We start from the raw sequence: 16,216 nt of genomic DNA, 5'->3' as shown, positions 1-16,216 counted from the left end.
GTCCCTCTCTAGGTTGTTGTGAATTAAGGAAATTAAAATGTATACAATTGTGGTTAGTAGTGTGTACATAGTATTTCTGACTCAATAATAACTACTATTTTTCCTGCATTTGTACATTTATACTTTGTAAAATTCATAACTTGTGTTTCATTTCTGTCATTTTACTTTTTTAATAATTAAAGCCTAAAAGACCACAAACTTATAGTATGATTTGGCAACAGTATTTTCCATTCAAATTTTCATGTACTTATGAAAAATAATTAAGAGAATAAAAATTATCTATCTAATATTTATACATAATCACATTAATTTCTTCATGTGGACCTTTTTGTGTGTGTGTGTATGTGTGTGTGTGTGTGTGTGTGTGTGTGTGTGTGTGTGTGTGTATGTGTATACCTGTATTATGGCAGAAAAACAATTCTTTCTACAACTTTGAATTACATGTTTTTTGGTTTTTAATAAATATAGAATTCTTAAAAAGTGTTTTTGGTAGAAATGGTGTCTTGCCATATTACCCAGTCTTTTTCATTCCCTGGCCTCAAGTGATTCTGCTGACAAGGTCTCCCAAAGCACTAGGATTGCAGGTGTGAGCCACTGCACCACAAAAATGGGATATTTATACAGTTGCACATTACTGCATTGAATGTATATACTAATATTCACTCAATTGATCCTCTGGTACTAGATCTACATAATAATTTATGTATATGTTTATGTTTATATGTGTATATGTGTATATACTTAGTGCTAGGATTAGAGGCTTGAGCCACTGTTCAAGGTCTATGTGTCCCTTATACGGGCACTTGTCAGTGGACATGGGGCCCCATAGATAATTCTGGATGATATAATCTTGAGACTTTCAACTACTTCTGCAAAGATCTTTTTTCCAAATAAGATCACATTCAGAAGTTTGTAAGGGCTAGGACATGGACATATGTTCTGGGTGGAGCTTTGGCCCGCAGTATACCTATACAAACAGGTATGTGAACACATAATTTTAAGGAAAAAAATGCCCAGATTTCACCTTCTCCAGGACCCCAAAATTGATCTGAGAAGTCCGCTGCTGTTGAGGCTTTGTTTCATGCTGGTTCTCCTTCCCCACCTTTTGTTTCTCATTCATGCTATTTCTGCTTCACATTCAGACTATTGTTTCATTACACTGGGGTGTAAAGACTGGTGCACCCAATAAAGATGCAGCTAGAAATGCTGGCCTTAGCATCATTAATAAAACAAAAACAACAGATGCTGGCGAGGATGCAGAGAAAGAAAACACCTCTTCATGGTGGTGGGAATGCAAACTGGTTCAACCATTACGGAAAACAGTGTGGCAATTTCTAAAAAAGCTAGAAATTGACCTTCCATATGATCCAGTAATCCCTATTCTGGGAATATACCCAGGTGAACATAAATCACTCTAAGAAAAGACACCTGCACACATATGTTTATTGCAGCACTATTTACCATCTCAAGAACATGGAACTATCCATGTTACCCATTGAAACTGAACTGGATAAAAATCTGTACATATACACAATGGAATATTACACAGCTATAAAGAACAAAATTAAAGACTTCACAGCAACTTGGATGGATTTAGAATCGGTTATACTTAGTTGTTTGCCACAGAGACAAAGAACTGAGTATCATATGTCCTCACTCATGAGTGGACCTTGAACATTTACCATAATACTATAAGAAAGGGATTGGAAGTAGAAGGAAACTTGCCCAGGGGTTGTTTAACATTAATAAGGGTACCTGATCTCAAACCATGCAAAGTGGGGTCCCAAGGTAGGCCCAAACTTTACCTGTACAGTGACCACTTGCATACCTAATCCTGAATTGTACCCCACATATTTAAAATAAAATAAATTGGCAAGGCTTGGTAGCTCAGCCTGTAACCCCAGCACTTTGGGATGCTGAGACGAGTGGATTGCCTAAGTCTGTAGGTTTGAGACCAGCCTGGGCAACTCAGAGAGACTGTATCTCAGCAATAAAATAATAAATTAGCCAGGTGTGGTAACGCACACTTAAAGTCCTGGCTACTTGAAAGCCTGAGGTGGAAAGATCATCTAGCTGGTCAATGGGGTGGCTGTGAGTGTGCCACTGTACTCCATTTAGAATGATGGAATGACACTCCAGCTCAAGAAAAAGAAAATAAATATTTTAAAAACTGAGGAAAAATGTGAAACTAAAATAAAAATATATTTCATAAGCTGATTTTAAAAAAGGAAATATTAGCCTTAAATTAAAGCGAGTTTGCAGCAGTAGTGAGAGTATTTAGACCTAGAGGAATTGTGTCACCCAAATGAACTTGCTTTTTACCTAACAGGTCCTGGCTTCCCAGGAGCAAGAAAGTTCTAGTGAAGGAAGGTGGAGGTTCCTGGACTTAGACTTGGATATCACTTCTTGGGACATCCCTGACTGAAGACTCAGATTTCTTTTCTTTTCTTTTTTTTTTTGTTTATTTATTTTAAATAAATACATATGTACAATTCAAGGTTAGGTATACAAACATTGATCATGCAGGTACCTTTGTTGATGAGGTATGACCCTCCCTCCCCTAGCAGTTTCCCTCAACTGCCAGTTCCACCCCCCTGACAATTTCCCATGACTGCCAATCGCTTTTATATAGCATTATAATTGTTCAAGATCACCTTATGAATGAGAACGTATGGAACTCAGTTCTTTGTTTTTGTGATAAACCACTGAGAATGATAGACTCCAAATCCAGCCAATTTGCTGCAAAGTCCATATATTTGTCCTTCTTTATGACTGCATAATATTCCATTGTGTATATGTACACATTTTTTTATCCAGTCCAGTTTTGATAGGCAACACAGTTGGTTCTATGTTTTTGCTATTGTGAATAGAGCTGGAACAAAGCCTACAAGAGATGTGTGATTATATCAAGAGGCCGAACCTAAGCTTGATTGTTATCCCAGAAGAAGAAAGGGAAGATGAGAACAACTTGGAACAAGTATTCCAGGAGGTAATCCAAGAAAACTTTCCCCATCTCACCAGAGATGTGACCAGTCAAGCACAACAGATACAGAGAACCCCCCAAGACATCAAATTAGAAGACCAACCCCTAGACACATAGTAATTCGCCTACACAAAATAGGCACAAAAGAAAAAATCCTAAAGGCAGCAGCAAGAGAGAAAGTTCAGACTACCTACCAGGGAAAACCAATCAGAATAGCAGCAGAAACAAGAAGGGATTGGAGCCCTATATTCAAAGTCCTCAAAGATAAACAATTTAAACCAAGATTTCTTAATCAACATTGAGAACAGATCAAGAAGAGTTTAAAGACAACATCTCATTTATGGGGTATTCTTGAAACAGAAGAAAATGACAAAGGCTCAGGTGACTTTTGGTTTGCTTTATTCCTAATTTGATTCCCTGATGAATTCATGGAGGCCTGAAGAAGTCTATTCATTTAAATGAAGATATAGTATGTGGAAAAATGGGCTTTGGGGAAAAATAGACTTAGTCTCTATCTTTAAAATCAGGAAAATGGGATCAGGAATGTATTGTTTATAGAGTTTACACTCCATGACCAGTACTGGAGTATGTGTTACTCTGTAGGATCCAGTTGGCTACATTAAGTGCCAGCTTGCATCCAGTATCTCTGACAGTCATCATAACCAAAGAATCATCATGGTTATAATTATATTCACTGACTCTGAGTAGATCAGTTCCTTAGATGATGTCAGTATTTATGGCTCTTAAGTCTTGGGAAGTTTCATTGACAGTTTTTGTTCGAAGTGATGAGGTAGACTGTCTTTAACAGCATTCTTCCAAAAGACATACAAGCAGGTTTTGTATGACTTTTTCTTAAATGATGATTCTGTGTTCCCTGTGGGACTAGACTAAATAGAAATCAGTGGACACAACTTTTCCGGAGCCCACAGTCTGGATCCCTATATACCCAGCTTATTGCAGTCTGGGTTTATCTGTAAATAACCCTAATTTTTTGGAAAGTGGAAGGTATGACTTTAAAAGGTCCCCCATGAACACTTCCTGAATCCGTATTTGAGTACAGATTTGGCCATAGGGAGTAGAAATTTCTGCTTGGTGATTGCTTAGTTTATTGAGATCCACGGGATTTGCTTTACAGCTTTACCTTATCTCAGATATACAAAGTCCTTCCGTGTGTTCAAGCTCATTTATTAACCTCTCACCTCTTTTATTGCCTTTATTCTTTTAATTACAGAAATGACTCAATGTGGTATAATAAACTTGGTCTCTGTCTTTTGTTCCTTGCACAGAGCTCCTAAAACCCTTAGAATTTCCTGAGCAATAGGAGTGTCTTTTGTTACTAATAACAAACATCTTTTAATTATATCTGGGTTTTTACTAATGAGGTAACTTGGGTAGGCCCCTAGATACCTTCAGGATGGATGCTGGTCATCAGAAAGTCCAAGCCTTGATTAGAGAGTTAGAAATTTCAGTCCCACTTACAACCTCTCGTTTCTGTTGTCAGTGGTTGATGATTTAATCAAATATGTCTATCAATAAAACCATCATAAGAACCACTTTGGGGTTTGGAGATCACTATGGAAAAGGGGATGCATCCCAACTTTTTGGGAATAAAGGCTCCTGTGCTTGGGACCCTTTGTACTTTTACTTCTTCTGTCTATTCATTTGTGATAAGGATTTTTCAGATAAGCCTGGGTTTCAAGAATGTCAGCCCAATGGGTCAGCTAGCCACATCCCAGGAAGTGTCAGCTTGGTGGGCTGGCAAGTCTAGTCCCAGGAGTTGACTCTGGGACTGAGCAATAGGAGTGTTGATTCTAATGAGCTGGTAAGCCAAGCCCTGAGAGTGTTGCTGATTTAGTGGGCTGACAAGCCTAACCCCGGGAGTGTCTCAGCTTTGGAGTTTCCCTTTCTGCTGGCATCTCTCCTGGTTCAACTTGCTCCGGTGGCTGGCAAATAAGCCTCTGGGGTCCATGGCTCTTCTCCACTGATGATCGTTAGCAGTTCTTCAAGTCAGTGTTCTTGTCTCATGCCCAGGCATAATGAGGAACATGAATGGGATGGCCAGAGAGTGAGAAAGCAGGTTTTTATTGAAAAGCTTCCAGTATGAGGATACCCAAAGGGGTTGCCAATTTGGAACTGAAACCTGGTGTTTACATAACCCTGAAACGGAGTCATTTGGCTTGCTCTAGCTGTGAGCTGATTGGCTGGCACTAACTGTGCTGATTGGTCAGTACTAAGAACATATCGATAGGAAGTAGGGGCTTAATGGTGAGCTGATTGGTTAGCTCTTGACAGTGAGCTGATTGTTTTTCTATCCTAGCTGTGAGTACTTAAGTTCTAGCTTGACCGTTTCTAGGGAGATTGCTTACCAATGCAAGTGTCTGCAGAGGGACCTGTTACTGGGGGATCTGCCATTTCTGTCTGACTAATTTTTCTCTAGCTATCTCCTTTCTCATGTGTATCCTTTATAATAAACTGGAACGGTAAGTGTGATATTTTTCTGAGTTCTTTGAGTCATTCTAGCAAATTATCAAACCTGATGGGGAGGTTCATGGCAACTACCACAATGTAGCCTTGTCAGACAGAAGTTCAGGAATCCTGGTCTGTTTTTGCAACTGGCACCTGATGTGAGGACAATCTTGTGGGACTGAGGTCTTAAACCTGTGTAGTCTGATAACACCAGGTAGTTACTGCTAGAAGAAGATTGGACTTAGGATACCCAGTTGGCATCAGACTGTTGGAGACTTGATGTTGGAAAGGACGTCATGTATTTGGTATCAGAAAGAATGACAGACTCATGGATAATTTTTAATTTTTATTTTTTTGAGTTTGAGTCTCACTCTTGCCCAGTCTGGAGTGGAGGGGCACACTCATGGCCTCCACAATCTTGACCTACTGGGCTTAGGCGATCCTTCCACCTCAGTCTTCCAAGTAGCTGGAACTACAGGCAGGCACCACCATGCCCAGCTAATTTTTGGATTTATTGCAGAGATGAGGTCTCACCAAATTGCCCAGACTGCTCACGAACATGTGGGCTCAGGCAGTCCTCTCACTTCAGCCTCGCCAAATCCTGGGATTATAGGGGTGAGCCACAGTTCCTGGCCTCATGGATACATTTTTAAGATAAAAGATTAAAACTAAATGGTGATAAAATAAGTTCCCCCTTGCACATTTTCCCCTAATTCTCTGGAATAACTTTAACAAGTGATTATTTTTTTATTGTGTTTTAGACATGTACCTGTGAGTATTCTGGGTCTATGTGTGTATTTACATGTGTATTTATGTATGAGCTCAGGCATTCCTTCTGGCTTAGCCTTCCAAGTAGCTGAAACTACAGAAGCATACCACCACACCTGGCTAATTTTTTGATTTTTTGTAGAGATGAGGTCTCACAATTTTGTCCACGCTTGTCTCTAAACTGTGGGCTCTGGCAGTTCTTTCACCTCTGACTCTCCAAATACTGGAATGACAGACATGCACCACCACACTGGGCTCCTGGATTGTTCAACCGTTGGGATTTTGACTTCAGCCCACTCATGTATGACTATCTCTTCTCCCCATTGGCCAACTCCATGGAGTTCTGCATTTGGGTAGAACTGAAGCTGTCTCAGGATTGGAGATAGGGGAGGGATGCGTGTTCCTAGTGTGTTTCAGTGGGTCAGAAAATGGGTTGGAGAAGAACTCTCTGGGTGTGGAGGATATAGGGAGCTAGAGTCCTTGAGAATGACATACTTTTTTTTTTGAGTTGGAGTCTCACTCTGTCACCCATACTGGAGTGCAGTGGCTGCTCCTGGCCACCACAGCCTCGACCTGCTGAATTCCGGCGATCCTTTCACCTCAGCCTTCCAAGTAGCTGGAATTACAGGCATGCGCTACCATGCCCGGCTAATTTTTGATTTTTATTGTAGAGATGAGGTACTTGGTTGAAAACGACATTCAAGTTGATCTCACAGTGTTGGTATCTAGTAGAAGGAGTTTCTAGTGTTGCTCCAGAGCACGGCTTTCTGGGAGACTGTACTCTGATCTGGTTAGTTCTGTGGCAGGGGAGGGGGCTGCCTTTGCATTTCTGCTCTTATGGAAGAAACTAGGTGATCATGCACAGTGAACACTATATGAGGCAATGTTAGGGGCTCTGATTTTGCAGCTGTGACTGTATGACCACCCCACAGTGTGAGGCACTGGGAAGAAAATGCTGAAGTGAGTGGAAAAGAGAACAAGTTTGTATCATAAGAGTGTTGTGATAGGAAATTGTCACAATGAAGAGATCCATATGTGGATTTGAATTCCCACTTAATTAGGAAGGATGTTACCCTATGCAACACGCTTCACCTCACCAATCCCTAGTTTGCTCATACTTAAAATGGAAATAATAATGAGTACTTTACAAAATACTATTGAGGATTAAATATGACAATGCTTATGATTTGTTTAGTCCCTTGATCATTGAACTGGTGTAATTACCCCAGTGCTGTGGACAAAAAATTTAGGAGCATATGGGTGCAGGAGATTTTAAGTTGGTTTCTAGAGCCATTGCTTTTTTTTTTCTTCCTTGAGATACTGTGTCTCCTTATGTTGTCCATGCTGGTCTCAAATACTGGCCTCTGCCGGGCTCAGTAGCTCAGCCTGTAATCCCACAATTTGGGAGGCCGAGGTGAGTGAATTGCCTGAGCCCGTGGGTTCAAGACCCGCCTGGGCAACTTGGCGAGACCTAATCTCTACAATAAATCAAAAATCAGCCAGGCATGGTAGCACGTGCCTGTAGTTCCAGCTACTTGGAAGGCTGAGGTGGAAGGATCGCCGGCGCCCAGCAGGTTGAGCCTGTGGTGGCTGGGAGCGGCCACTGCACTCTAGTCTGGGTGAGAGTGAAACTCCAACTCAAAAAAACAAAACAGAACAAAAAGCAACACTGGCCTCAAGCTTTCCTCCCACCTCAGTCTCCTGAGTAGCTGGGACTAAGCATGAGCCACCACTCCCATCTCCACCACTTCTACGTATTATCTTTCCTAAAATTGATCTATGTGAGAAATTGAAGCAGATAAGACCATGAATATTTTTTGCTTGCTATCTCCTCTTTCACATCCCATCTATTCCAACTTTACCAAAAAAACCAAACCAAACCAAACCAAACCAACCAACAAACAAAAGCTTCTTCTTGTCAATTTGATGTCTTACTGTGGTGCAGTCTCATGATTAAAAGCTTCCAGGATGTTAAGGAAGCAGATGAAATATTAGGACCTTTATTTTAGTGTTAGACGGAACGGCATTTAGAGAGTTTTAGTACCAGTTACATGTCCTCTTATATTGGAATTTGCACTTGAATCCACAGGTTCTAATCTATAGGGATAAGACATTTTTGGTAATAGAAGAAGGAATTTTCATGCTCAGAAGATCACTGTTTCTGGTAGTAGTCTGACATGAGATACCTGATCACATCTTCCGAGCAGGTTCAGGATAGACAGAAGACAGAGCACACCCCAGAGTTGATAGCTCATTTTTAAGAACAGAAGAAAATGGCCAAGGCCCATTTTTGAGTTTTGTTTTACTGATTTTATCCTGTTTCTCAGTGGATATGTCAAAATATACAGTCTGATTAAATGATACCGTACATATTGATAGAAATCAGTATCTGTCAAAATATAAGTTAAAGTTATATGTATACAATCTGGTCAAATTAAGAAGCAAAGTAGGTAGGTTATAGAATTTGTGCAACATTCTTAACACTGAAATAGCTTAGTTACTGTGCGTAAGACCTTAGGGGTTCCTTTTTACTAAAAACTGTATCTTCTCTTGGCAACTGTGATAACAAAAAAGCATAAAACATACCATGGTATACATGAGAAGAAGACAAGGCATTTTTTCAGGGGAAATAGACATGTTATTCCTCTTAGATGTTAAGCATTTTCTTCAGGAAGGTTTTGTGTTAGATAGTGTTTTCCAAATCACCCATGTAATAAGAGTTAAGGAACTTTTATTTTGCTTTTTCTTATTGTTCCTTGGAGTAAGCTAAGAAGATAACTGCCAAAGGAAAACTGGATTGAACAAAATTCTTCAAAGACAATATGCCTTGAAAATAGAGCCTTCTGGTACTCCAACTTCACCTGGAAAAAAACCCTTGATTATCTAATAGAATGAATGGGCTGCTTGAACTTTGAATGGTCTCCTATGAAGAAGCATTCTCTCAACTAGATTTCTGTTATTGATTTGGCAGGAGCTGGTTGAAAGTTCCATTTTTTTCTAATAGCTTGGAAACTGATATTGACAGTGTGTCTTTTTTAGTTTCTTAGCCTCAGGTTGAAAAAATGCAATCACTGCCAATGATTTTTGTTTTGTCTTCATAATTGTATTTTAATGAAGTTATTTTATTTATTTTGTTTTGAGTCACCCAGGTTAGTGCAGTGGCATGCTCACAACCACCGCAGCCTCAATTAGCTGGGCTCAGGTGATCATTCCACCTCAGCCTTCCAAGCAGCTGGAACTACAGGCATGCGTCACCACACCTGGCTCATTTTTTCATTTATTGTAGAGATGATGTCTCATCAGTTTGCCCAGTCTGGTCTTGAACTCGTGGGCTCAGACAATCCTCTTGTAATCCCACCTCTTAAAATACTGGGATTACAGGTGTGAGCCACCACACATGGCCATAATTTTTTAATTATAAAATGAAGTATTATTATATTGTTCAGCCTGATGTTGCATTGCTGGCCTCAAGTGATCCTCCCACTTGGTCTCCCAAAGTGCTGAAAATTCAGGCTGAGCCACCACACCAGGCTGTCCCTGTCCCTCTTTTCCACATCATCTGTTCATATTCATCTCAGATTGCATTGGATGTGTTGTTATAGGGAATATTGTCCTTCAAATATGTGGCTGTGTACTTCACCAGGGAGGAGTGGCAGTTTTTGGACCTGACTCAGAAGGTCCTTTACAAGGAGGTAATGTTGGAGAACTATGGCAACCTTGTGTCAGTAGGTAAGGACAGCATCACAGTCAGTTGCCTTTCTTTTTTTGTTTGGTGAACTCTATATGGTCCCTTAAATTCTTAAAGATTTGTGGTAAAGATATTGCATGCCATAAACCTTTTTTTGTAACATAAAATTTACCATCTTAGCCAATTTTAAGTGTGTAGTTCAGTGGGATTAAATGTAAATTAAAAGTATTCAATGTTTTTAACCACCATCTCTATTTGTCTTTTTAACTTTTTCATCTTATAAAACTGAAAATTTATTCTCCTGAAACAATAACTACTCATTAATCACCAAACATCCCCCAGTTCCTGGCACACATTGTTCTAATAAAATTCAATCCCACAAAGTCTTCCACAACATTTCTATGTTCTCAATTCTACCAGTCTCACCAATCTTACATATTTCTACCTCACTCAAGCTTGGGAGTTTGCAGGAACACCAATGTCTCTTATGTTTTTTGATCATATCTGTTTTTTCATCTCTGGATTTTGACCTGGCTGTTACCTTTACTTGAAAGGTTCATTAATGTTCTTTGTATAATGTTGCTCATTCTTATCTTATGATGTCTCCTTGCATATTTTTTCTTGTGGATTTCTAAGGTTCACCTATCACTACTTTATCACCTACTTGTACTGTTTAACACATTATGAAATTTTCTTAATACTTTGCTTAACTATTAATTCTATTTATTAGCATGACAACTTTGTGGAGTCCAATAACATATTATTAGTCATTTCAATGTCTCAACTATCACCCCATCCAAAGTTGTTGGATGAATTGTTCCAAGTCCTTCATCTGGTTTTGATATTTTCAGTCTCAGTGTCTCTCTATTTCTACTTCCATCCTTTTGCAAGGTCCTATTTGGAAAGCAGCTCAAGTTATACTCATTTATTATGTACTATTTATAATTGTTGCTAGCACAGTATTTTATTCATTTTGTTGTTTTAGTGTACTTTCTTTTTTCATAGAGCATGGGCTACATTCCTCTTAGACTGAGATCTTATAGAAGTCAGCCGAAAACACAACATTTTTATACCTTCTGCCCCCTCTGTAAAAAAATAAAAATAATGGATATTTTAATTGTTCTCTTTTCTAGAAGAACTATGGAATGTTGAGCATATGCCATGGCACCAAAAAAACTCAAAATGACCTTAAAATTTGCAAAGATATCAGCAAATGTTCCCTTAGAAATAATTTTAATTTATACAAAAGTAATTTATGCAAAAGTATTGTTTCTTTTACACAAAGGTACAATAAGTTTGGCTCACATTGTAAAAGTTTGAAATCTCTTTTAGGTTTTGTTATTCCCATTAGAAGATAGGCAAAAAAGGATTCTGATGACTTTGGTGGATATGGGAAGTCATATCTCTGTATCAAGCATGACAAAACTCTTACCAGAATTAAATAAAACAAATGTGTTAACCCCAGTAACACTAAAACACAGCTCAATGTCTATCACAGAACATATGCAGGATAGAAGCCATATGAATGCAGCGAGTGTGGGAAAGCCTTCTACGGGAAAGTACAGTTCCTTAGACATCAAAGAACTAAAAGAGAGCTGGGCTCGGTGGCTCAGCCTGTAATCCCGTGCCTTGGGAGGCTGAGGTGAGTAGACTGCCTGAGCCTGTGGGTTTGATACCCACCTGGGCAGCTTGGTGAGACCTCATCTCTACACTAAATAAAAAATCAGCTGGGCATGGTAGCACACACCTGTAGTTCCAGCTACTTGAAAGGCTGAAGTGGAAGGATCGCCGGAGCCCAGCAGGTCGAGGCTGCGGTGGCCGGGAGCGGCCACTGCACTCCAGTCTGGGTGACAGAGTGAGACTCCAACTAAAAAAAAAAAAAAAGAACTAAAAGAGGAGAGAAACCCTGTGGAGGCAATGAATGTGGAAAAGCATTCACGAGGAAGATTCAGCTCACTGATATCAGAGAACTGACAGAGGAGAGAAATCCCACGAATGTAATGAGTGTGAGAAAGCCTTCTTAAGAAAGTCCCTGCTCATGGCACATCAGCAAACTCATACAGGAGAGAAACCATTTGGATATAGTGAATGTGGAAAAACTTTTGCCCAAAAGACATATCTCACGTACACCAGAGACTTCACACAGGAAAGAAGCCATATGAATGCAGTGTGTGTGGGAAAACCTTTTCCGAAAAGGTATGTCTAACTCTACACCAGATAGTTCATATAGGAGTGAAGCCATTTGAAGGCAGTGAGTGTGGGAGAGCCTTCTCTATAGATGCAACCTACATGATAAAAAATAAGAACAACTTTTACATCCATTTCATCTCAATAAATAAACACATTCAATAGGACTGTTTTTACAAGAATAACTCACTATGAAGGATGTGGCTGTGGAGTTCACTTGAAAGGAATGACAGCTTCTGGACCCAGTTCAGAAGAACTTGTACCAAGATGTGATGTTACAGAACTACAGCAACCCATTTTCACTGGGTGAGGACAGGTGTCCTCTGTCTCCTAAAGGTTGCCCAGTCTGTGGCTCTTCCTTTTTCAGCTTCCAAAAGCTTTGGTATGTCACAAGGGGTAGATTCTCAGCTCCCTGCCTAGGTCTCAGAGAAGGAAGTATGATCTACCCTCATCTTAGAAAAAAGGCTTTAGGCTGGGTGTGGTGGCTGGGCCTGTTATAATCCCAGCACTTTGGGAAGTCAAAGAAGGAGGATCACTTGAGGCCAGAATCTCAAGACCAGACTGGGTAATATACCAAGACCCCACCCCTAAGCTACAATTTTAAATTTAAAATAATAAAACATAAAAGAAAAAGCCTTTAATTTGCAAACATGCAATTTATGCAGTCCCTGAAAGGTACCTTTGGCATATGATCAGAGACACATAATGCAATTCAGTGATCTTGACTCTCCTGTCTTTTCCCATGTACAGGGTATGAAGTCAGCAAACCTGATAACATCTCCAAGTTGGAACAAGGAGAACAACTATGGACACTGGAAGATAAAATTCATAGTCCAACCCATCCATGTAAGTGAGAGAGAACCAGCATGAGGGGAAAGCAGTGGAGATCACATTTTAGCTGTTTAAAGAAGGCATCACAGCATTTTAGGAGGCCAAGGCAGGATAATTGCTTGAGACCAGCATTTCTAGACCAGCCTGGCCAAAATAGTGATACCTCAACTCCACAAAAAATACAATAATTGACCAGGCGTGGTGGCATGTGCCTACTAGAGAGGCTGAAATGGGAGGACCCCTTGATTTCAGGCAGTCAAAGCTATATTGAGCCACGATTGTGCCACTGCACTCAAACCTAGATCACAGAAAGACCATGCCTCAAAAAATAATAAATAAAAAGTGACTACACCTGTATTAGCTCATTGTGAATTATCTAATCCTATTTTATGCTGATGGCTATTACCTTTTGGTGTTTGCTTATATTACTGTGTTCATCATGTCTAAGAGATAAGAAAGTAGTGATAAGTGGTACAGAGTTTTTCACTTGGGGAAGGTTAAAGAGTTCTGGAGATGTATGGAGGAGATGGTAGTACCACAGTGTAATATACTGAACCCCAAATATCTGTACACTTAAAAATGGTTAGATGGCTAATTTTATTTTATCTTTACTTAACTACAATTTTTAAAAAAGTTGTTAAGAAGTTTTTTAAAATGAGACAGAAAACACTTGTTCTTGAAATTTTCTTTCATGTAGATGTCATGGAGATTCCACTAACCAGACAGCTAACTCCAGGGCATTTTGAAACAGTTTTATTCCCCATGTTTTTCTTGGAAGATTTAATGTTCTCTCTCTCTCTCTTAGAAATTGAGAAAGCTAATGATCACCTGCAGCAGCACTTGCAAAACCAAAAAATGTTGAATGGGCTGGAAAAAGATTATAAGCATGGAAAAACTCTGAAATCACATTTATGCTTATCCAGCCAGAACAGAAGATGCAACATAAAGGAACCTGCTGAGCTTAATGGAGATGGGAGAACTTTTCTCCATGCAATCATGAACACATGCATACTGAAGTGAAATCCTGTGACAGAAAGCTCATCAGCACTAAGTTGCAGTTTTGTAAGCATCAGCAAGCACACAATATAGACACAGCCCATGAATGCACTGAATGTGAGAAAATTTTCCTCAAGAAGTCTCAGCTCACTGAACATGAGAAAATTCACACAGGTAAGAAATCCCATGGATGTAGTGTGTTTGTACAAAAAGTACAAACTCACTAAACATCAGAGAACTCACAAAGGGAGAAACCCCATGAGTGTAGTGAATGTGGGAAAAGTTTCTCCAGAAAATCACTGTTCATTTTACAACAACGAATTCACATGAATTCACACTGGAGAGAAACCTTATACATGTGGCGAATGTGGAAAAGCCTTCATCCAGAAGGGCAATCTCCTTATAGATCAACAAGCTGACACTGGAGAGGAACCCTACAGCTGTCCTGACTGTGGCAAGATCTTCAACCAGAAGGCCTGCTTCATAGCACGTCAGAGATAGCACACAGGACAGACTCCCTTTGTATGTTTTGAATGTGGACAGATCTGTTCAGAGAAGTATGGACTCATTAGATACCAGATAAATCACTCAGGAGAGAAAACCTCTAAATGCAGTGACTGTGGGAAAGCCTTCATTACAAAGTCAATGTTCATTTTACATCATCAAACTCATGCAGGAGAGAGGTACTATGGCTGTGATGAGTGTGAGGAAGAATGCTCCTATATGTCTTGCCTTGTTAAGCATAAGAAAATACACACAGAGGAGAAACTTGGAATTTCAGTGAAGGTGGACAGTCCTTCCACAACTAATCACAGAGTTTTAGGCACTAGTGCACTCATGCAATAGGAAAGCCTTCTTTCTATGGTTACTGCACACATACCTTCTGTGACCCCCTCAGCCATCATTAAACATCAGCAGGTTCCTTGAAGGTGGAAAATAGTCCTTGTGGGACAGCCAGTTACCAGATATGTGCCCTCAGGAGACAACAGGGGATTTCCAGAAGACAGAAATCTTATGAATGCAGTGGATGTGGACATGCCTTCTGCAGTCAATTACATCTTTCATGTTACAAACACATAGTTAAAAATTATACATTTAATGTGGAAAAGAGTTGAGCAGAAGTGTCTAGCTGATTATTTGGTTAAATATCAACTCTGAAATCCTTTGAATGTAGAAATTAGGAAAACCTTTTTCAAGAGAGGGACCATCACAGTGAGTTCATCGTGACTCAAAATAATGGTTGTGGGAATGTCCTTTTCCTCAAGAAGTGTCAGTACATACTGGAGAGAAATTTCTGACAGCAGTGAATGTGGCAGGGATTTCAGTGGTACATTCTACCTCATCTGTTAGCAGGTGAGAAGTAAAAGACTGTGAACACACTACAAAGTGCCTTTAGCAAAATAGTAAAGTACTTTTGCATCAAAGAAGGCTTTTGAAAACGTTTAAAAGCTTCCTGTTTCATTTCTAATCTTATACATCTAATATTATACCAGTTATATATTTTTGGACAGGATACCTTGAACAGTAATACTATTTATTGCATTAATAATTCCAGAATTAAAGAATATGGTCTCTGTCCTACATCACTGGTTGAGGCTATCACATTATATATACTTCTCCCATTTTTGGGCTCTTTTGCTTTGTTCTTTAATTACCTTCAATGCCTGCCTAAGATTATATGATGATTTGCTCTTAATGAGAGAGGACCTGGGTGCTAGGATCCCTCTAGTGGTGCCAGAGGCATCTCATTCTTCCAGTCACATGTGCAATGTGGTCAGATATGTCACATTTCTATAAGACATGACCTCTTCTGGACTGGAAAATGGAGACTGAAAATTTTGGGACAATGAACAGACTGGCACAGACAGTCTGGGTCCCTACATCAGCTCAGCCCAACCCCAAGGTGGCAAACACTTGAGGTGCTGAGAGAGTTAGGAGGAGGGGGACAGTAACCTGTCATCTACGTTTTCCACAAGCACATGAAAGCAGACACCTGGAAGCATAATGCCTTCTAATATGATGAAGGCTTGATCTGCCATCCTGGACCTCCTGGTACCAACTAGAATGACCCTTTCATCCTACCAGTGATAAACTACATTAGCATTTTTAATGCCACAGTGTGAAAAGGGGAACCCCTCCCAAAAAAGCCCTCAGAATTTTCATTTGGAGGGTAGACCCCTTGTAGTACAGGCTTCACTTGGCAGGTAAGTGTTCTTGGAACCCATTGTTTTTTTGTTTTTTTTTTTCATTAATCAGTATTTTTTATTACGGTTTTGTGGGGTACAGTTAAGGGTTAG

At 39.7% G+C, this 16,216-nt stretch overlaps 1 pseudogene; it reads left to right on the top strand.

Moving 5' to 3' along the window:
- The window catches only part of LOC110594683, a 41,095-nt pseudogene extending 26,249 nt beyond the window's left edge, over nucleotides 1-14,846 (top strand).
- The last annotated feature ends 1,370 nt before the right edge of the window (nucleotides 14,847-16,216 follow it).

The sequence above is a fragment of the Carlito syrichta genome, unplaced genomic scaffold (genome assembly GCF_000164805.1).
Source record: "Carlito syrichta isolate Samal-C Ts95f unplaced genomic scaffold, Tarsius_syrichta-2.0.1 Scaffold123940, whole genome shotgun sequence".
NCBI classification, from domain to species: Eukaryota; Metazoa; Chordata; class Mammalia; order Primates; family Tarsiidae; genus Carlito; species Carlito syrichta.
Note: the sequence above shows the minus strand (reverse complement) of the source record. Positions and strands in the feature narration are given on the sequence as shown.